General features: G+C 41.6%; 1 pseudogene; it reads left to right on the top strand.

Moving 5' to 3' along the window:
• Positions 1-131: 131 nt before the first annotated feature.
• LOC125117786 (RNA transcription, translation and transport factor protein-like) lies at positions 132-1,884 on the top strand (annotated as a pseudogene).
• Positions 1,885-19,439: the final 17,555 nt, after the last annotated feature.

Below are 19,439 nucleotides of genomic sequence, written 5' to 3'. Positions count from 1 at the left end.
TCCATTTGCTATGGGTGTGACCCTAAAAAGCAAAAAGTGGGAAAAAAAAAAAAGAGAGAGAAATTGGATAAGTTGCTCACCACTTCTCTCCTGGCCAAAGCCTGGGGGACTGGAACAAGCAGCCCTCGACCATGTTCCAGTGCAAGCTGACAGCCCTCGATTACCACAACCCTGCTGGCTTCAACTGGAAAAAAGAAACAGAATTTAGAAACTTTATTGATTAGCTTGAAGACCAGAAAATCAGACACTACAAGATTGAAGACAGGTAATTTAAGAAACATCCACAGCAGTGACTGGCCCAAGTTCTTTGAAAAGTGTCTCAGAGATGTTAACTGTCCCTTCAAGATTCAGGATCTGTTGCCGGAATTCGGCCTATGTCTGCCAGTGCCAATTTGAAATGCAGAGACAGAGTTTGGGGTGAAGGAGAAAAAAATGTCTTTATTGCTTTGCCAGGCAAAGGAGGGTCACAGCAGGCTAATGCCTTAAAGAGTGTACCCCCTCCTTGGGAAGGATTGCAGGAAGTTTTTTTATAGTTAAAAGGAGAAAAGCAGGTTTTCAGATAGGAATCAGGATTGGGACAAACACGCATTCTTCTTTCTCTGGGGGAATCTTAGTCATCAAAGCTGGAGTCAGGAGATCTTGGTATGTTCATGCTGGTGGTCTTCTGGGTTATTGCCTAGAGTAAGAGTACTTGCGAAAAGGGCATATCGATCAGAGATTAGAACAAACTAGGAAAGTTCCTGAAAAATATCTCCTGCTAATAATCTTTAACCCACAGGCAATTATGCTCAAGGTGCCTAATCTTTAGCTTAAGGGTGCTTGTGTTTAGGGTGCAATTAAGGCAGGGAGAAGGACAAGGAGGGACTCTAAGCTGTTCAATTTTTAAAGTATTCATTTCTAAAAGAAGCATAAGGAATATAACTTTTTTCTCAGGGGTATGCAACGCCTGCATCAGACTGACCAGCATTGCCGTGGCTGTGGTATAGGCCCGCGGCTATAGCTCCAATTTGACCTCTAGCCTGGGAACCTCCATATGCTGCATGTGAGGCCCTAAAAAGACAAAAAAAAAAAAAAGTTTCAGGATCAACAAGAAGCAATTTATTGGATATTTATTGGATTCTTGGTTCAGCTGTTAGACTTGAATATGGAGATAATGCTGAAAAGCACAAGGACTTGGTACCTGTTGATACAAAAAAGGCCGACAATGCAGCTAAAAATGCAGAGTGATTGATCAACTTGGATGCAAAAAATCCTGATTTTAAGCTGGTGTAATGGCTTTGGCTAACCTTCTTCAGATTCAGTGTCATGGTGATTACCTGATAATGCTTAAGGCCACTCGCATTTTGGTCCAGGAGTGCCTGACATTGGGTGTGGTTGCTAAAACCAAACAACAGAGAACTTGCCTTCTGCTGTAGAAGAACATACTCTTGGTTTTGACAGAGGAGATGCTGTTCTTAACGAAGCTGCTCAAATTCTGCTATTGCTGCATATTAGAAAGGCTCAGAGGAGTTCCTGTCAGGCCTCAGTGGAAACAAATCTGACTAGGAACCCTGAGGAAGCTGGTTCAATCCCTGGCCTCGCTCAGTGGGTTAAGGATCCAGCGTTGCTGTGAGCTGTGGTGTAGGTCGCAGATGCAGCTTGGATCTGGCGTTGCTATGGTGTAGGCCAGTGCCTACAGCTCCAGTTCAACCCCTAGCCTGGGAACCTCCGTATGCCTTGGGTTTGGCCCAAACAAACAAGCAAACAAAAAGAACCTGAGAGAGCAGGGGAAAGAAGAGCTCAGAGAGCTACAGACAATTAATGAAGCCAGAGGAGCTCTTCAGCCAATTAGTGCCCATCCAGACAGACCACAGACGGGGGAAAGTTGGAAGATGGACATTTTAGGATTTGGGGCTTTCACCTACTTAGCACAGTTGGGAACCATGTACATACGCTCTGGCATGTATTTGGAAATGTCACTTTTTTGAGGGAAGAATCTCAGAAAATTGACTATATTCTAGAGATTTATCATCATTTCTTTTTCTTTAATAAAGTTGGGAAAGTGAATAGAAAAAAAATAGAAAGAAAGAAAGGGCATAAGTTGAGCAGCAAGAATGTTAAATAATACCCTCCAAACAGAGACGGAACTTGAGACTGAAAAACGAAACAGACAACTGCACAACATGCAAATATTAAATTTATTGTGGGTGGGAGTTCCCGTTGTGGCTCCCCAAGTTAAGAATCTGACTAGTATCCATGAAGATATGGGTTTGATCCCTGACCTGCCTCAGTGGTTGAAAGGATCCAATATTGCCACAAGCTGTGGCTTGGATCTGGCATTGCTGTGGCTGTGGCGTAGGCCGACTGGACCCCTAGCCTGGGAACTTTCATATTCTGTGGGTGCGGCCCTAAAAAGACCACACACACACACACACACACACACACACACACACACGAGTTTATTGTAGGTAACTTACATACAGGCAGGATCTGGAGGATGATGATCCCGAGCCATTACAGCTGCACTCTGCACCACTGAAAGACATCGCAAGGGGTACAGGGAGATTTATAGAGGCCAAAGCTAAAGATAGAATCTGACTACCAGGGAAGGAGCAGGTCCACACCTACAGGAACTGGGGTTTTTCCTCCCCTGGGGGAGAAGGGTATCTCATGACCATCATGCCTCGCAGGCCATTAACCATCTGCGTCAGCAAAAGGCATTCTTCCAGTTTTCATATCAGATGAAGACAAGGATAAAGGTTGATAAGGGGCTTATCAGGCTTGGGTGCATTCCCAATAAGTAGGCTAAAGCTCAGCCCTGCAGGAAGGGAAAGAGGTTAGGACGGCGGGCCTGAGATGGAGCTGACAAAATGAAGTGAGTGTGATTCAGCCACAAAGGGAATTTTGGCTCACTTTGAGATGCTCTTGGGGGAACATGTCACCTGAAAGAAAAATGCACAATATGAGAGCTGTGAATTAAGTTTTATCTAGGGTCTTACTAAAGACAATAGCCCAGGAAACAAGCCCTCAGTAGCTCCTGAGGAAGGTAATCTGAAGTGGTGGGAAGGGAGTTCCCTGGTGGTCTAGTGGTTAGGAATTCCTAGTCTGGGAAAAGAAAAAAAGAGGTTGGGAAGATAGCAGGTTATACGTGATTTCTGGCTAGGGAATACCTGTGGTGTAGTTACAAAGCACAACTATCTCAAGTTTATGTTTTTAGTGCTTTTCTATATATGGGAAGATGCAAGAATCTGGATTCAATAAAATTCTTCCTGAGATATGCATCTAACCATCTAAGGGACCTGCTTGTCCAAAACACCGAGCATCTTGTTATCATCTTCGTTTCTCTGTCTGGAGCACAGAGTGTACTGTTGGTCAGTGACCTCAATAGGTTAATCCTCATAGAATTGAGTGATGAGCAGAAAGGGTCTTTGTTCTTCCTTGTTTACACACCCTAAAATACGCCTCTTTGAGGTAAAAATTCTTTTCAGCTAAAGGCAATTAAGAAGCAGCAATGCAAGCAAAGCCCTCCACCCTCCCATATTTGTGTAAAAAGAGGATATAAATTTATACACGTGACCCTGCTCCCCTCTCTACCAGGAAGGACAAAAGTTAATCACTAGAGGCAGCTTAGACCCTTATCAGTCTGGAGATGGCCCCGGAGGAATCTACATGACAACTTCACTAACTAGCTTTTATCTACCCTTATTCGCCCACGTATTTGCCCTTCATAATCTTCCCTTAGAGACTCAAGGTCCTTTTCCTTTCTCTTGCCACTTCTCTAAGAATTTATTGTTTCTTTGCTAAGAAGCTGTACAAACTCAACTTCTACCCAAATATTTGAGTTACTCGCTTTGTAGGAACTCCCACGTTTGACATGCATGATACACATTTTATAAACTTCTGTTCGTTTTTTTCTGCCCATCTGTCTTCTGTCAGCCCAAAGTATAGGGCCCAGTGCTGGAGAAGTGGAGGAAGAGATTTTTTCCTCCTCTACACTCTGAAATCCAGCATATTTTAAAAGAAGCTGCTAGGAATAGCTGGGATCTTTGTTTGATGACTTTGCCTTTTCCTTCCTCCAATTATGATTTTATCAAAGAATGTGTCACTTCCCAGGAAGAGTACTTTGAGAACGAAGACAATGCAATGAGATATAGTAAAGGCAGTGGTGCATTATTTAATCCAAGCAACAATGGACGACCTGACTATCTACCCACCTATTTAACTTTTTATCTTAAAGTACTTAACATTTATAAATTTAAAAATATAAAGGGATATAAAAATATACTACAAGGCACGTCTTTATATTTTCACCATTTTCTGTACCATGGAAGAGTTTAGTGAGTATCCTCATGTGTGTTTCTGCTATCAATTTTGCATGACTTTGTAGGGAAGCAGAAATTGCCTCCCCTAAATATATCTCTTTAGCATATTTTTTTAAGATGGTTACTTTCTAATAAACAGCCAGATATGAGAAAAACTCTAAAACCAAGTAGGAGTTATACTTTTATAAGAAGTATTTCCTGGAGTTCCCATGTGGTTCAGTGGCTAACGAATCCGACTAGGAACCATGAGGTTGCCGGTTTGATCCCTGGCCTCGCTCAGTGGGTTAAGGATCCGACGTTGCTGTGAACTGCGGTGTGGGTCGCAGACATGACTCGGATCTGGCATTGCTGTGGCTCTAGTGTAGGCCAGGGGCTACAGCTCTGATTTGACTCCTAGCCTGAGAACCTCCATATGGGTCGGGAACGGCCCTAGAAAAGGCAAAAGAACAAAAAAGAAAAAGAAATACTTCCGTTAGTAAGGGAAATCTCCATTTGTAAGGGAATCTTCCTCACTGTACCAAGAAGGAGATGACCAAATCTCTAGAAGTTCTTATTAAGGAGAAGGCAAAACTTAAATCAGCATACCACAGCCACATGCCGTGCCAGATCCGAGGGGCATATGCAACCTATGCCACAGCTCGCAGCAATGCTGGATCTTTACCCCACTGAGTGAGGCCAGGGATTGAACCCCCATCCTCATGTATACTAGGCAGGTTCTTAACCTCTTAAGCCACAACAGGAACTCCCACCTTTGTTTACTGTGCTTTTCTGTGTAACCCTCAACATCCTCTTTTGCCTTTAGCTAACGGTGTTATTAAAGGTGAGCGCATTGCCATTTCGGTGAATTACTCAGATCTCCTGGGTGTCTCCCATGTACACTTGTTATTAAACTTCTGTTTGAGTTTCTCCTATTAATCTGTCTCATGTCATTTTAATTCTTAGACCAGCCAGAAGAACCTAGAAGTATAAGGGAAAATTTCTTCTTCCCAGACAATTTCAAGGAGAAAGAGGTTAAAAAGTTCATGTTTACTTCTAATAAATCAACATTATATCTTTCAAGTCATCTATACGCCAATAAAATTTATTTAAAAAAAAACAAACCAAAAACTTCATATTACAGCTTTCAGAGAAGAAACATTTATGGGGAGAATTCCCACTGTGGCTCAGTGGTAACGAACCCTAGTATCCATGAGGACTCGGGATCCATCCCTGGCCTTGCTCAGTGGGTTGAGGATCCAGCGTTGCCGTGAGCTGTGGTGTAGGTTGCAGATGTGGCTCAGATCTGGTGTGGCTGTGGCTGTAGCGAAGTCTGGCAGCTGCAGCTCTGATTGGACCCCTAGCCTGGGAACCTCCACATGCTGTGGGTACGGCCCTTAAAAAAAAAAAAAAAAAAAGACATTCTACCTCAAAATATGGCACCCTGGCATAATGAGTATGTACAGCAGAGAGAATTTGAGGAAATAACAGAAGCAGGTCGTAAATGTTCCGTGTGAAAGACACTTTCTCTCTACCAGGAGGAGGGAAAAACCTTCTTATCATCAGAGACAGGGAATTGGCAAGAAATAAACCTTTGTAAACTATTATCTTCCTAGTTATTTCTTCACCATTGACTACCCAGTTCAAACTTCTCTGCCTTGTCCATTCCTCCACAGATGTAGTGCTGCCTTGTCTACCAGGTATAGAATCTCCTATTCTGGTCACTTTTTTGGGTCTTCATTCTCATGGGAAGACTCCCATGTACATGTAGAAGTTTAATAGAATTTGTATGCTATTCTACGGTTAATCTGCCTCTGTCAGTTTACTTTTTAGGACCAGCTAGAGTCTTTAAGAGAGTAGAGGAAAATATTTTTTCTCCCCTGCAGCAGAAATAATTAACACACTTTCCCACTTCTTCAGCCTTTCCACTACTTACTAATGGTCCAATACTTCCTCCTCTTTTTGCTGTTAAGTGCCTTGAGGAGTTTAAACTGTTCTCTTACAAGCATCCGCAAGTATAGGAATAGGATATAATGTTCCCCAAGTACGACCTAGGAGGCACCGTTCTGAATTTCTATAAACTATATTCACGAAGATCACCAGGTACAATGGAGAATAAAAATCTCCAGGGTATATTAAGTGAAAAAAGCAAGGTCTGCAATAATGCTGTCTCATTTGACAATTTTATTTTGAAAGGAGAGGAAATCAGGATGTGTAGATATATTCACGAATATTTTTGAAACGAAATTTAGTAAGGATAAACCAAAAACTCATCTTAAAGAGGCTGATCTGCAGTGGAGAGCACAGCAGTGGTGGCAGATGGTCAGTAGACATAGTCACCGATGATGCCTCTTTTCCCTGTACAAAGAGGCTGCTCCCCCTCGCAAGAGGTGAAATCTATTACCCCTACTTTTGAACCTGGACTGGCCTTTGACCTGCTTTGACTACTGGAATGTGACACAAGTGGCCCTGCCAGTTTCAGGCCCAGCCCTTAAGAGACTTGGCAAGAGTCTGCTTTCCTGGAATCCATTTGCCAAGTTACAAGGAAGTCCCGACTATCCTGAAGAGAGCTCCGTGGGGAAACTTGTGCGATGAGACATCATCGTTGGGAAAGAGTGGCTACTTGGAGAAAAATTCGAAGTGCTCACGTCTACATTCACTTCCAAGGCCCCAGTTATGTAAGAGAGAGCTCCTTAAACGTTCCAGCCCAGCCCAGCCCTGAGGCCAGCGGAATGGTACCATCTGAGTGAACCAAACCAAGTATGATAGAATCGTCACAGCAATTCACAAAATGGCAAGAACTAATAAATTGTTGCTGTCTTAAGCCTTGGGTGCTTCTTTATATAGAAAAGACAGCTAATCTGATGGAAAGAAGGTTTGTTTTGGGGGGGTTTTTTTTGGCTTTCTGTCTTTTTTTTTAGGGCCATACCCATGGTATATGGAGGTTCTAATCGGAGCTACAGCTGCCAACCTACACCACAGCTCACGGCAACGCCATCCTTAACCCACTGAGCAAGGCCAGGGATCAAACCCTCGACCTCAAGGTTCCTAGTCAGATTCATTTCCTCTGCACCACAATGGGAACTCCCAAGGTTTCTTTGCATACAACTTTTTTGTACCTGATTTTGGAATCTTTAAATGCTTAAAAAATCCCATATCAGGAATTCCCATTGTGGCTCACTGAACACAACCAATATGTATGAAGACAAGGGTTTGATTCCTGACCTCACTTAATGGGTTAAGGATCAAGTGTTGTGGTGAGTGGTGGTCCAGACCTGGGAACTTCCATGTGTCAAAAATGCACTCCTAAAAAGAAAAAAGAAAAAAAAAAAAACATGAAAAAAGCCCAAACCGAATTCAACCAAGAAGACAAAAAGAAATTCTTAAAAAAAAGAATTTTTTTTTATTTTTGGCTACATGCACAACGTGCAGAAGTTCCCAGGGACCAAACTGCACCACAGGAATGACTGGAGCCATAGCAGTGACAATGCCAAATCCTTAACTCGCTGAGCCACCGAAGAACTTCAGTTCTTAAAACTGAAAACAAATTAAAATAATTGTCCTTCCAATCATATTGGTAAGAAAACTCTGAAGAGAAAATAATTATTTTAAAATGTCATAAAATTCAGTGCTTTGACTGTATATTTATAGTGGGATTTAAGATAAAAAGGATTGGGAAGAAATTTTTAATTTTATGTGGTAGTTTCATTGCCAGTAATTATATTATTGTTCTGGAATAGTTGTATGTGTAAGACACAACAAATGTTAAAATTATTTGCACCCAAGATTTTCAGTTTAAGAGGTAAGAAATATATTCATTTGTTAATGTTAATTGGCATGATTACAAATTTATTATTTTATTCTGGGATTTTTTTTAATGTTTTTTATTATAGTTGATTTAGAATGTTCTGTCAGTTTCTGCTAAACAGCAAAGTGACATAGTCATTCTTTTTCTCACATTATCCTCCATAATATTCCGTCACAAGTGATTAGATACAGTTTCCTGTGCTCTACAGCAGGATCTCATTGCTTATCCACTCCAAATGCTATCTATAGATTGCATCTATTGACCCCAAACTCCCAGCCCATCCGACTCCTTCCCCTTCACTATTGGAAACCACAGTCTGTTCTCCATGTCCATGAATTTGTTTATTTTCTGTAGATAGGTCCATTTGTGCCATATACTAGATTCCAGATATAAATGTTATCATATGGTATTTGTCTTTCTCTTTCTGACTTACTTCACTTAGTCTGAGAGTCTCTAGTTCCATCCATGTTGCTGCAAATGGCCTTATTTTGTTCTTTTTTATGGCTTAGTAGTATTCTATAGTGTATATTTACCACATCTTCTTAATCCATTCGTCTGTTGATGGACGTTTAGATTGTCCCCATGTCTTGGCTATTGTGAACAGTGTTGCTGTGAACATAGCGGTGCATGTATCTTTGTCCTTTTTTTTTTTTGGCCTTTTCTAGGTCTGCACCCTCGGCATATGGAGGTTCCCAGGCCAGGGGTCTAATCCGAGCTGTAGCCGCAAGCCTACACTAGAGCCATGGCAATGCCAGATCCGAGCCAAGTCTGCCACCTACACCACAGCTCACAGCAATGCCAGATCCTTAACCCACTGAGCTAGGCCAGGGATCGAACCCACAACCTCATTGTTCCTAGTCAGATTCATTAACCACAGAGCCACGACAGGAATTCCTGTATCTTTTTCAATCAAAGTTTGAATATATGTTCAGGAGTAGGAATGCTGGATCATATGCTAGTTATATATTTAGTTTTCTGAGGTACCTTTCCACAGTGGTTGTACTGATTGACATTCCCACCAACAGTGCAAGAGGGTTCCCTTTTCTCCACACCTCCTCCAGTATTTGTTATTTGTGGACTTATTAATGATGGCCATTCTGACTGGTGTGAGGTGGTACCTCACTGTAGTTTTGATTTGCATTTCTCTAATAATTGGTGATGTTGAGCATGTTTTCATGTTTCTGTTGGCCATCTGTATGTCTTCTTTGGAGAAATGTTTATTATTCAGGTCTTCTGCCCATTTTTCAATTGGGTTGTTCGTTCTTTTCCTGTTGAGTTGTATATGTTGTTTGTGTATTTTGGAGAATAAGCCCTTGTCAGTTGCATCATTTGAAACTATTTTATTTTATTCCATTAAATAGGTTGTCTTTTTGTTTTCTTTATGGTTTCCTTTGTTGTGCAAAAGCTTTTCAGTTTGATTAGGTCCCATTGTTTATTTTTGTTTTTATTTCTATTGCTTTGGGAGACTGACCTGAGAAAACATTTGTACAATTGATGTCAGAGAGTGTTTTGCCTATGTTCTCTTCTATGGCTTTTTTTTTTTTTTTTGTCTTTTTAGCTATTTCTTGGGCTGCTCCCGCGGCATATGGAGGTTCCCGGCTAGGGGTGGAATCGGAGCTGTAGCCACCGGCCTACGCCAGAGCCACAGCAACGCGGGATCCGAGCCGCATCTTCGACCTAAACCACAGCTCACGGCAACGCCGGATCATTAACCCACTGAGCAAGGGCAGGAACCGCACCCACAACCTCATGGTTCCTAGTCGGATTCGTTAACCACTGCGCCACGACGGGAACTCCTCTTCTATGGCTTTTATGTTGTCTTGTCTTTTGTTTAAATCTTTAAGCCAATTTGAGTTTGTTTTTGTACATGGTGTGAGAGTGTGTTCTAGTTTCATTGATTTACATGCTGCTGTCCAGTTTTCCCAGCACCACTTATTGAAAAGTCTTTTTCCCATTTTATATTCTTGCCTCCTTTGACAAAGCTTAATTGACCATAGGTGTCTGGGTTTCTTTCTGGTATCTCTGCTCTGTTCCATTGATCTGTATGTCTGTTTTGGTACAAGTACCACACTGTCTTGATGACTGTGGCTTTGTAATATTGCCTGAAGTCTGGTAGAGTTATGCCTCCTGCTTGGTAGTTGTTTCTCAGGATTGCTTTGGCAATTCTGGGTCTTTTATGGTTCCATAAAATTTTTTTATTATTATTATTTTTAAATAGTTATTTCCCCAATACAATTTTTTTTTCTACTGTACAGTATGGTACCCAGTTACACATACATGTATACATTCTACTTTCGCACATTATCGTACTCCATCATGAGTGACTAGACATAGTTCCCAGTGCTACACAACAGGATCTCATTGCTAATCCATTCCATAGTTTGTATCTATTAACCCCAGGCTCCCCAACCACCCTACTCCCTCCCTCTCCCCCTTGGCAACCACAAGTCTATTCTGCAAGTCCGTGATTTTCTTTTCTGTGGAAAGGTTCATTTGTGCCTTATATTAGATTCCAGATATAAGTGATATCATATGGTATTTGTCTTTCTCTTTCTGACTTCACTCAGGATGAGAGTCTCTAGTTCCATCCATGTTGCTGCAAATGGCATTATTTTGTTCTTTTTTATGGCTGAGTAGTATTCCATTGTGTATATATGAAATATATCTTCCTAATCCAGTCATCTGTTGATGGACATTTGGGTTATTTCCATGTCTTGGTTATTGTGAATAGTGCTGCAATGAACATGTGGGTGCATGTGTCTCTTTTAAGTAGAGTTTTGTCCAGATATATGCCCAAGAGTGGGATTGCGGGGTCATGTGGAAGTTCTATGTATAGATTTCTAAGGTATCTCCAAACTGTTCTCCACAGTGGCTGTACCAGTTTACATTCCCACCAACAGTGCAGAAGGGTTCCCTTTCCTCCACACCCCCTCCAGCATTTGTTATTTGTGGACTTATTAATGATGGCCATTCTGACTGGTGTGAGGTGATATCTCATGGTAGTTTTGATTTGTATTTCTCTAATTATCAGTGATGTTGAACATTTTTTCATGTGTTTGTTGGCCATCTGTATATCTTCCTTGGAAAAATTTATATTCAGGTCTTTTGCCCATTTTTCCATTGGGTTGTTGGCGTTTTTGCTGTTGAGTTATATTAAGTCGTTTGTATATTCTAGAGATTAATCCCTTGTCAGTTGCATCATTTGAAACTATTTTCTCCCACTCTGTAAGTTGTCTTTTTGTTTTCCTTTGCTGTGCAAAAGCTTGTCAGTTTTATTAGGTCTCATTGGTTTATTTTTGCTTTTATTTCTGTTGCCTTGGGAGAATGACCTGAGAAAATATTCATGATGTTGATGTCAGAGAGTGTTTTGCCTATGTTCTCTTCCAGGAGTTAGATGGTGTCTTGTCTTATATTTCAGCCTTTAAGCCATTTAGAGTTTATTTTCGTGCATGGTGTGAGGGTGTGTTCTAGTTTTATTGGTTTACATGCAGCTGTCCAGGTTTCCTAGCAATGCATGCTGAAGAGACTTTTTCCCATTTTATGTTCTTGCCTCCTTTGTTAAAGATTAATTAACCATAGGTGTCTGGGTTTATTTCTGTGTTCTCTATTCTGTTCCATTGGTCCATATGTCTGTTTTGGTACAAGTACCACACTGTCTTGATGACTGTGGCTTTGTAATATTGCCTGAAGTCTGGTAGAGTTATGCCTCCTGCTTGGTAGTTGTTTCTCAGGATTGTTTTGGCAATTCTGGGTCTTTTGTGGTTCCATATAAATTTTGAATTATTTGTTCTAGTTCTGCGAAAAATGTCATGGGTAAATTGATAGAGATTGCATTGAATCAAATTTATCATTTTTAAAGACATTTTTCCTTATTTGTTCCTGTGAAAAGTCAAAGAAATGGTGACACTCTCCTAGCTTTGAGCAATTGTAGGATCCAAAATTTTGGTATCTAAGTACATGTCCATATTAAAGGGAACCAGTACTCCTTAGGGAAATAACTAAATCTACTTAATGATACCAACTGATGTCAGAGACATCTTGTTGATCCAAAAAGCAAGAAAGCCTTCAAAAACTGAGATGATGTTGGAGTTCCTGTGGTGGCTCAGTGGTTAGTGAACCCGACTAGCATCCATGAGGATATGGGTTTGATCCCTGGCCTTGCTCAGTGGGTTAAGGATCTGGCATTGCCATGACCTGTGGTGTAGGTTGCAGACATGGCTTGGATCCTGTGTTACTGTGGCTGTGGTGTAGGCAGGCAGCTGCAGCTCCAATTGGACTCTGAGTCTGGGAACCTTCATATGCCGAGGGTGCAGCCCTAAAAGGCAAAAAGACAAAAAAAAAAAAAAAACAACCTGAGATGATGTCAAAAGTTCATAAAAACCAGATTAATAGGGCTACCTCTGGTGAAAACTGGGATAATTTTTGCCTTATTCTACTTAATTTAAATGTATTGAATATGTGAAAATCTATTGAATTGAATAAAAACTCAGAAGGAAGAAAACCAAAATGCAAATCCTCCCTCAGTGGGTTAAGGATCTGGCCTTGCTTTGCTAGAGTGTAGTTTGCAGCAAGGCTTGGATCTGGCGCTACCATGGCTTTGGCATGGGCAGCAGGTCCTATTCGAAGCATAGCCAGGGAACTTCCATACTCCCGTGTGCCGCAGGAGTGGCCTTAAAAAGACCAAAAAAAAGCAAAAACCCCAAACACAAAAAACTAAAAATAAATTAAAACCTTATTTGTTGCCATTGGAGAGAGCTATTGCATCATCTCCTTGCTCTAAAAATTAGTAGATTAGTAATTCAAGAAAACATCAAGAGAATCTTTTTTCTGCTTTTATTAGGATTTTATTTTTCAGAATAAGCAAAGAGGCACAGAAAATGAAGAAATTGACTCAGAAAGAAATCATCAGTGATGTTTAATAAAGTGAGATGATAATCCAATAATTCTGAAGTGTCACCCCACCAGTTACCTCACAATGAGGGACTGAGTGGCCATCACCTTAATCCAAGATTAGCCTAAGAACATTAAGGAGTTCCCATCATGGCTCAGCAGAAACAAACCAGACTGGTTTCCATAGTATGATGGTTTGATCCCTGGCCTTGTTCAGTGGGTTAAGGATCCAGCATTGCATTGAGATGTGATGTAGCTCGCAGACACGTCTCGGATGTGGCGTTGCTGTGGCTGTGGTCTAGGCAAGCAGGTACAGCTGTGATTCGACCCCTAGCCCAGAAACTTCCATGTGCCACACCTGTGGCCCTAAAAAAAAAAAAAAAAAACACCACATGAGAACATTAGTATTGTAACTACCTGACATTATGTGCCTCTTGATATGATACAGTATTAAGGACACAGCCTCTCTTATGAATAATTCTCACCAAATATATTTCATCTGTAACTAGATCTTTACAACTTCTAGATCTATTTATTTATTTATTTAGTCTTTTAGGGCCATACCTGTGGCATATGGAGGTTCCTAGACTAGGGGTCACATCAGAGTTGCAGCTGCTGGCCTGTGCCACAGCCACAGCAACGCAGGATCTGAGTTCCATTTTCGACCTACACACAGCTCACAGCAGCGCTGGATCCCTAATCCACTGAGTGAGGCCAGGAATCGAACCTATATCCTCATGGATACTAGTTGGATTTCTTTCTTTTCTTTTTTTTTGTCTTTTTGTCCTTTTAGGGCCACACTAGCGGCATATGGAGGTTCCCAGGCTAGGGGTCTAATCAGAGCTGTAGCTGCTGGCCGACACCAGAGCCATAGCAATGTCAGATCCAAGACGTGTCTGTGACCTACACCACAATTCACGGCAATACCAGATCCTTACCCCACTGAGCTAGGCCAGGGATGGAACACACAACTTCATGGTTCTTAATTGAATTCATTTCCACTGCACCACTACGAAAATTCCTGGATTCCTTTCTGTTGTGCCACAAGGGAAACTTCCAACAACTTCTAGATATAAATGGAGATCAGTGTAACAACAATTTAAATGACATCATGTGTGGGAGTTCCTGTCGTGGCTCAGTGGTTTATGAATCCAACTAGGAACCATGAGGTTGCAGGTTCGATCCCTGGCCTTGCTCAGTGGGTTAAGGATCCAGTGTTGCCGTGAGCTGTGGTGTAGGTTGCAGACGAGGCTCGGATCCCAAGTTGCTGCGGCTATGACATAGCCCGGTGGCTACAACTCGGATTTAGCCCCTAGCCTGGGAACTTCCATATGCCTGGGAGCGGCCCTAGAAATGGCAAAAAGACAATAAATAAATAAATGACATCATGTGGAAGCAATCAAACAAATAAAAAAGATGAAATAGCCGATAGTTTGGATCTATTGAACAAATAAATATAGTGACAGGAGAAAAGGCAAGGTGTAGTGTGGAGAAGTGTGACAATAATGTGGATAAGCAGCAAAATATTCTTTTGTTCGGGATACCTAATTAAAGTTAGAGATACCTCATTAAGTACACAGTGGTGAAATGATTCAGAATCTCCATTTTATATACTTCAAAAAATTAGGCAAATATAGCAGAAGAAAGAACAATTATTAAATCTATGATGAATATATGAATGTTTATTACAGAGAGTAATATAATTTTCAAGTGTCTATTAATCATATCATTTTGTAGAACTAATCCACTTTAGACAACTGACAAATCTCTTGGGGGGGGAAGCAGGGGAGTTCTCTGGTGGTCTACTGGTTAGGACTTGGCACTTTCACTGCTGTAGCCCGGGTTCAATCCCTGTCTAGGAACCGAGATTCCACATCAAGCTACTGCACACTGGGGGGGGGGGAAATCCTAAAATGGACATTTATTTTTAAACAATTATAGGCTTCTTTTAACCCCCGTTTCCTCCCTTTTTAGCTTAACAAAGCCAGGCACCTCTGGTTAGTAGCAAGTAGTTAGTTAATAGTCACTGACAATTCTTAGCAGGGCTTTTTCAACATGCTTATTGGTAACTGAGTAAATAAATGCTTTTAATAAGTAGATAAATCTTTTTGCAAGTCAAATGATTTCCAATTATTTGCTTAACAAAATTGGAAGACTTAATTGAGTTGCCAGCTGATAACTCATCAAAAACAGTTTTCAATAGAGAGAACTCTATGACTTTTTCAAAAATAACTCAGAAAGCATCCAAGGAATTGATTGGCATTGATACAACAAAACACCTTCCATTTTCATCTGCATATTCATGCAATCACATTCATGCAATGCTTATTTCTATGAAGTTGAAAAATAGGAATAGGATTGATGCTGAGCCCTCTCTCATTCTAGCAATAAGTAGCAATTTAGACACAGATAAATGAAGTAATTGGGGAAGGAGCACCATCCATCTTATTAAAAGATGCCTTCCCATTAATTTTTTACTTTTTATATTTGATAATTGTTCATCAAAATGTAAAATATTTATGTTGCTCTGATTAATTGTGAATTTATAGCTGTTGTAACGATAACTGAATCAAGAAGATTTTTTCACATAAGCCACATCATTAGAATTTTCTGAAGTGTTTATACATACGTATATATAGACAACCCTTCATACCTGCAGGTTCTGCATCCATGGTTTCCATCAACCATAGAGCAAAAACGTTGGGGAAAAAAAATTCCAGAAAATTCCCAAAAGCAAAACTTGAATTTGTCTTCCCAGCAGCTATTTACATAACATTTACATTGTATTTACAACTATTTACATGCCATTTACATAGTATTAGGTATTTTAAGTAATCTAGAAGTAATTTAGAGTATATGGGAAGATGTGTGTAGGTTATATGCAAATACTATGCCCTTTTATATGAGGCTTGAGCATCCTCCGATTTGGGTAGTTATAAGGGTGTTCCTGGTACCAGTCCCTCTCAGATATCAAGAGACAGGTGTGCATATATATATAGGTACACATATGTATTATAGAGTGATCAATAAAAGGCCTCTAAGCATAAAATATATTACATTAGTATATAAATAGTATGGATATTCTTTCTACTCTGACATAGAATGACTAAGAGTCAATGGAGAAAAAAGGAATGGTGTAAAATATCTCACTGTTGGAGTTCTCTTGTGGTGCTTCGGGTAAAGGAGCTGGCATTGCAATGAACTGGATCGGTGTTGTGGCACAGGTTCAATCCCTGGCTGGGGAACATCCACGTGCGCCCAAAAAATGGTCGTGGGCATATCCAAAAAATTTTTTTTGTTTGGTCCTGTGTCTTTCATTTTGGATTTTGTTGTTGTCATTGTTTTTGCTTCTTTTTTTTTTTTTTTTTGGTCTTTTTGCTATTTCTTGGGCCACTCCCACAGCATATGGAGGTTCCCAGGCTAGGGGTCTAATCGGAGCTGCAGCTGCCGGCCTACACCACAGCCACAGCAACTCGGGATCCGAGCCGCGTCTGCGACCTACACCACACCTCACGGCAACACCGGATCGTTAACCCACTGAGCAAGGCCAGGGATCGAACCTGAAAGCTCATGGTTCCTAGTCAGATTCATCAACCACTGCGCCAGACAGGAATTCCTGTTTTTGCTTTTTAAGGCTGCACCCTCGGCATATGGAAAGTCCCAGGTCAGGGGTCAAATGGGAGCTGCAGTTGCTGGCCACAGCACACGCAGGATCCAAGCCGCATCTGTGACCTACACGACTGCTCATAGTGTAGGAGAAAATGTCCCAATAAAAAGGTAGAAAGGCGAGACCCCGGCCTTGATGACTAAGCAAAGTCCATCCAACCACCCCTCCCCCACACACCTGCTTCTGTCAATTTGTTTCCGCATCCACTACCTTGCCTGGCATCACTCCCGTCCAACTAGCCAAGCTTGGACCCGGAAGAAGTAGCCCATAAAAGCCTTGTGAAACCCTTCTTCCGGGCTCAGACTCTGGAGATGGATCTCCTCTGAGCCGGCCGGCGTCATGAACCTGAGGTCTCCGGCTCTCCAAATGCTCGCTTGGTTTCTTTCGGGGTGAAAGAGCTGATCCACTGTAGCCACAGAGCTGCTAGAGCTAGTATGCTACAGCCACAGGGCTGCGCTAGAGCTGGTACGCTGTGGTGCAGCGCTGCTGGATAGCTGCCATAACAACAGCAATGCCGATCTTTAACCTACTGAGAGAGGCCAGGGATCAAACCCCGGCCCTCATGGATACTAGTTCGGTTGTTACTGCTGAGCCATGAGGGGAACCCCCTATGTCCATACTTCTAAATAAAATACATATAGCCTCCTGCATCATCTGTTTTAAATAATATCCATGACTCCGTATTATAACAAAGATTAAACTCCCTGCCCATGTTTCCTTTCCTCCCCCACCCCTATTCTTTATCATTTTTGTCCCTATTTTCATTTTCTCCTTCTTAGGACTGTGACTAAGTAAATATTGTTTCCTGGTGAGTCAGAGGGTATATTAAAGTGATGGTTTTTTTCTCAAACAATTTTCTCTTTTATCTGGAGTTGATTTTGTTAATTTCCTTTGAACCATCTGACTAATTCTTCCTACAATTTCCAAAAGTTCTATAAAATATCTTCAATACAGTTTTTAATGTGGTTAGACCACCCGACACCCACCCACACACAAACACTTTTTTTGTAACCCAAGCTTGAGCTTAGATCTAGAATGGTTGTTCTCTAGAGGCTGCACAGCTAAGAACTTAAAGACTTCTTTTTGCCTCTTCTATACTGAATCTCTTGTTTCTTTCATCTTATCTTTTTATTTATATACAATATTTTTCAGTACTTTCTTGAGAAAATTTACATCAGAGATTTTTCTTTTCTTTTTTGTTTTTTGGGACTGCACCCTCGCCATATAGAGGTTCCCAGGTTAGGAGTTCACTCAGAGCTACAGCTGCTGGCCTACACCACAGCTCACGGCAATGCCAGATCCTTAACCCAATGAGTGAGGCCAGGGATTGAACCCTCAACCTCATGGTTCCTCATCAGATTCGTTTCCACTGCGCCACGACGGGAATTCTGAGGTTTTTATTTTCTGATTTTTCTGTTATGAAACTTTTTTTGTTCTCTTTGGCCATGCCCATAGAATGCTCAAGTTCCCAGGCCAGGGATCGGACATGTGTCACAGCTGCAACCAGAGCCACAGCAGGGACAATGCCAGATCCTTTACCACCAGAGAACTCCTCCTGAAACTTTTTTTTTTTCTTTTTAAGGCCACGCCTGTGGAATATGTAAGTTCCCAGGCTAGGGGTCCAATCGGAGATGCAGCTGCCAGCCTAAACCACAGCCACAGCAACTCGGGATCTGAGTCCCATCTGCAACCTACACCAAAGCTCAATGCAAGATCTTTAACCGGTGAGGTCAGGGATTGAAGTTAAGGATACTCATCAGGTTGGTTACCAATAAGCTACAAAGGCAACTTCCTCCTGAAACTTTTTATTCTACCTTCGTACCTGACAGTTAGTGAAACTGACCATCCCAGCTACAAAAGGTTTTCCAAGTCCTCTGCTTCTTATTTGCAAGATAAAGGCCTTACCCTCCTAGACCTCCCAGAGTTCCAAAGAGCAGATGCAAACAGTTGCTAATAAGGAAAATGGGGGATGCAGAAACAAAGGAGGAGCAATCAAGAAACCTTAGTGCAGCAATTAAAGTGGGATCCTGGTTCCTCCTTAAGGGACATACCTAATAACATCTTTGAGTTCTTCTGTAAGAACTAAAGCCTCCACCCCAGTAGAGGATGGCAGCTTCTAGCTGAGCACAAGATTCCTAGAATACTGCCCTGTTACTTCTGCACCAATCAACCAGAGGAAACTCACACATCCTCCAGCCCTCACCCCAAATGTTGCCTATAAAAACTTCCCCCTGAAAACCATCAGAGAATTTGGGTATCTTGTGCATGAGCTACCCCTTCTCTTTGCTCCACCCTGCAATAACTTCCTTTCCTCCCAAACTCCAAGATTTTGGTTGGTTTGGCCTCACCGTGCATCGGGCACATGAACTTGTGTTTGGTAGTATCAGTTTGGATGGTGTGTGAAATTCTTTTTTTTTTTTTTTGTCTTTTCTAGGGCTGCACCTGCAGCATATGGAGGTTCCCAGGCTAGGGGTCCAATTAGAGCTGTAGCACCAGCCTACGCCAGAGCCACAGCAACACGGGATCCAAGCCGTGTTTGCAGCCTATACCACAGCTCACGGCAACACCGGATCCTCAACCCACTGAGTGAGGCCAGGGATCAAACCTGCAACCTCATGGTTCCTAGTCAGATTTGTTAACCACTGAGCCACAACGGGAACCCCAGTATGTGAAATACTAAGTTGAAATTATTTTCACTCAATTTTGTGGGCATTCCAGTATATTCAAGCTTTCCCCAATATTGTTAAACAGTCTGATGACTCTAGGAGTTCCCTATTGTGGCTCAGCATTAACAAAC

The sequence above is a fragment of the Phacochoerus africanus genome, chromosome 16 (genome assembly GCF_016906955.1).
Source record: "Phacochoerus africanus isolate WHEZ1 chromosome 16, ROS_Pafr_v1, whole genome shotgun sequence".
NCBI classification, from domain to species: Eukaryota; Metazoa; Chordata; class Mammalia; order Artiodactyla; family Suidae; genus Phacochoerus; species Phacochoerus africanus.
The sequence above is the reverse complement of the archived record's forward strand: the minus strand, read 5'-3'. Positions and strand labels throughout refer to the sequence as shown.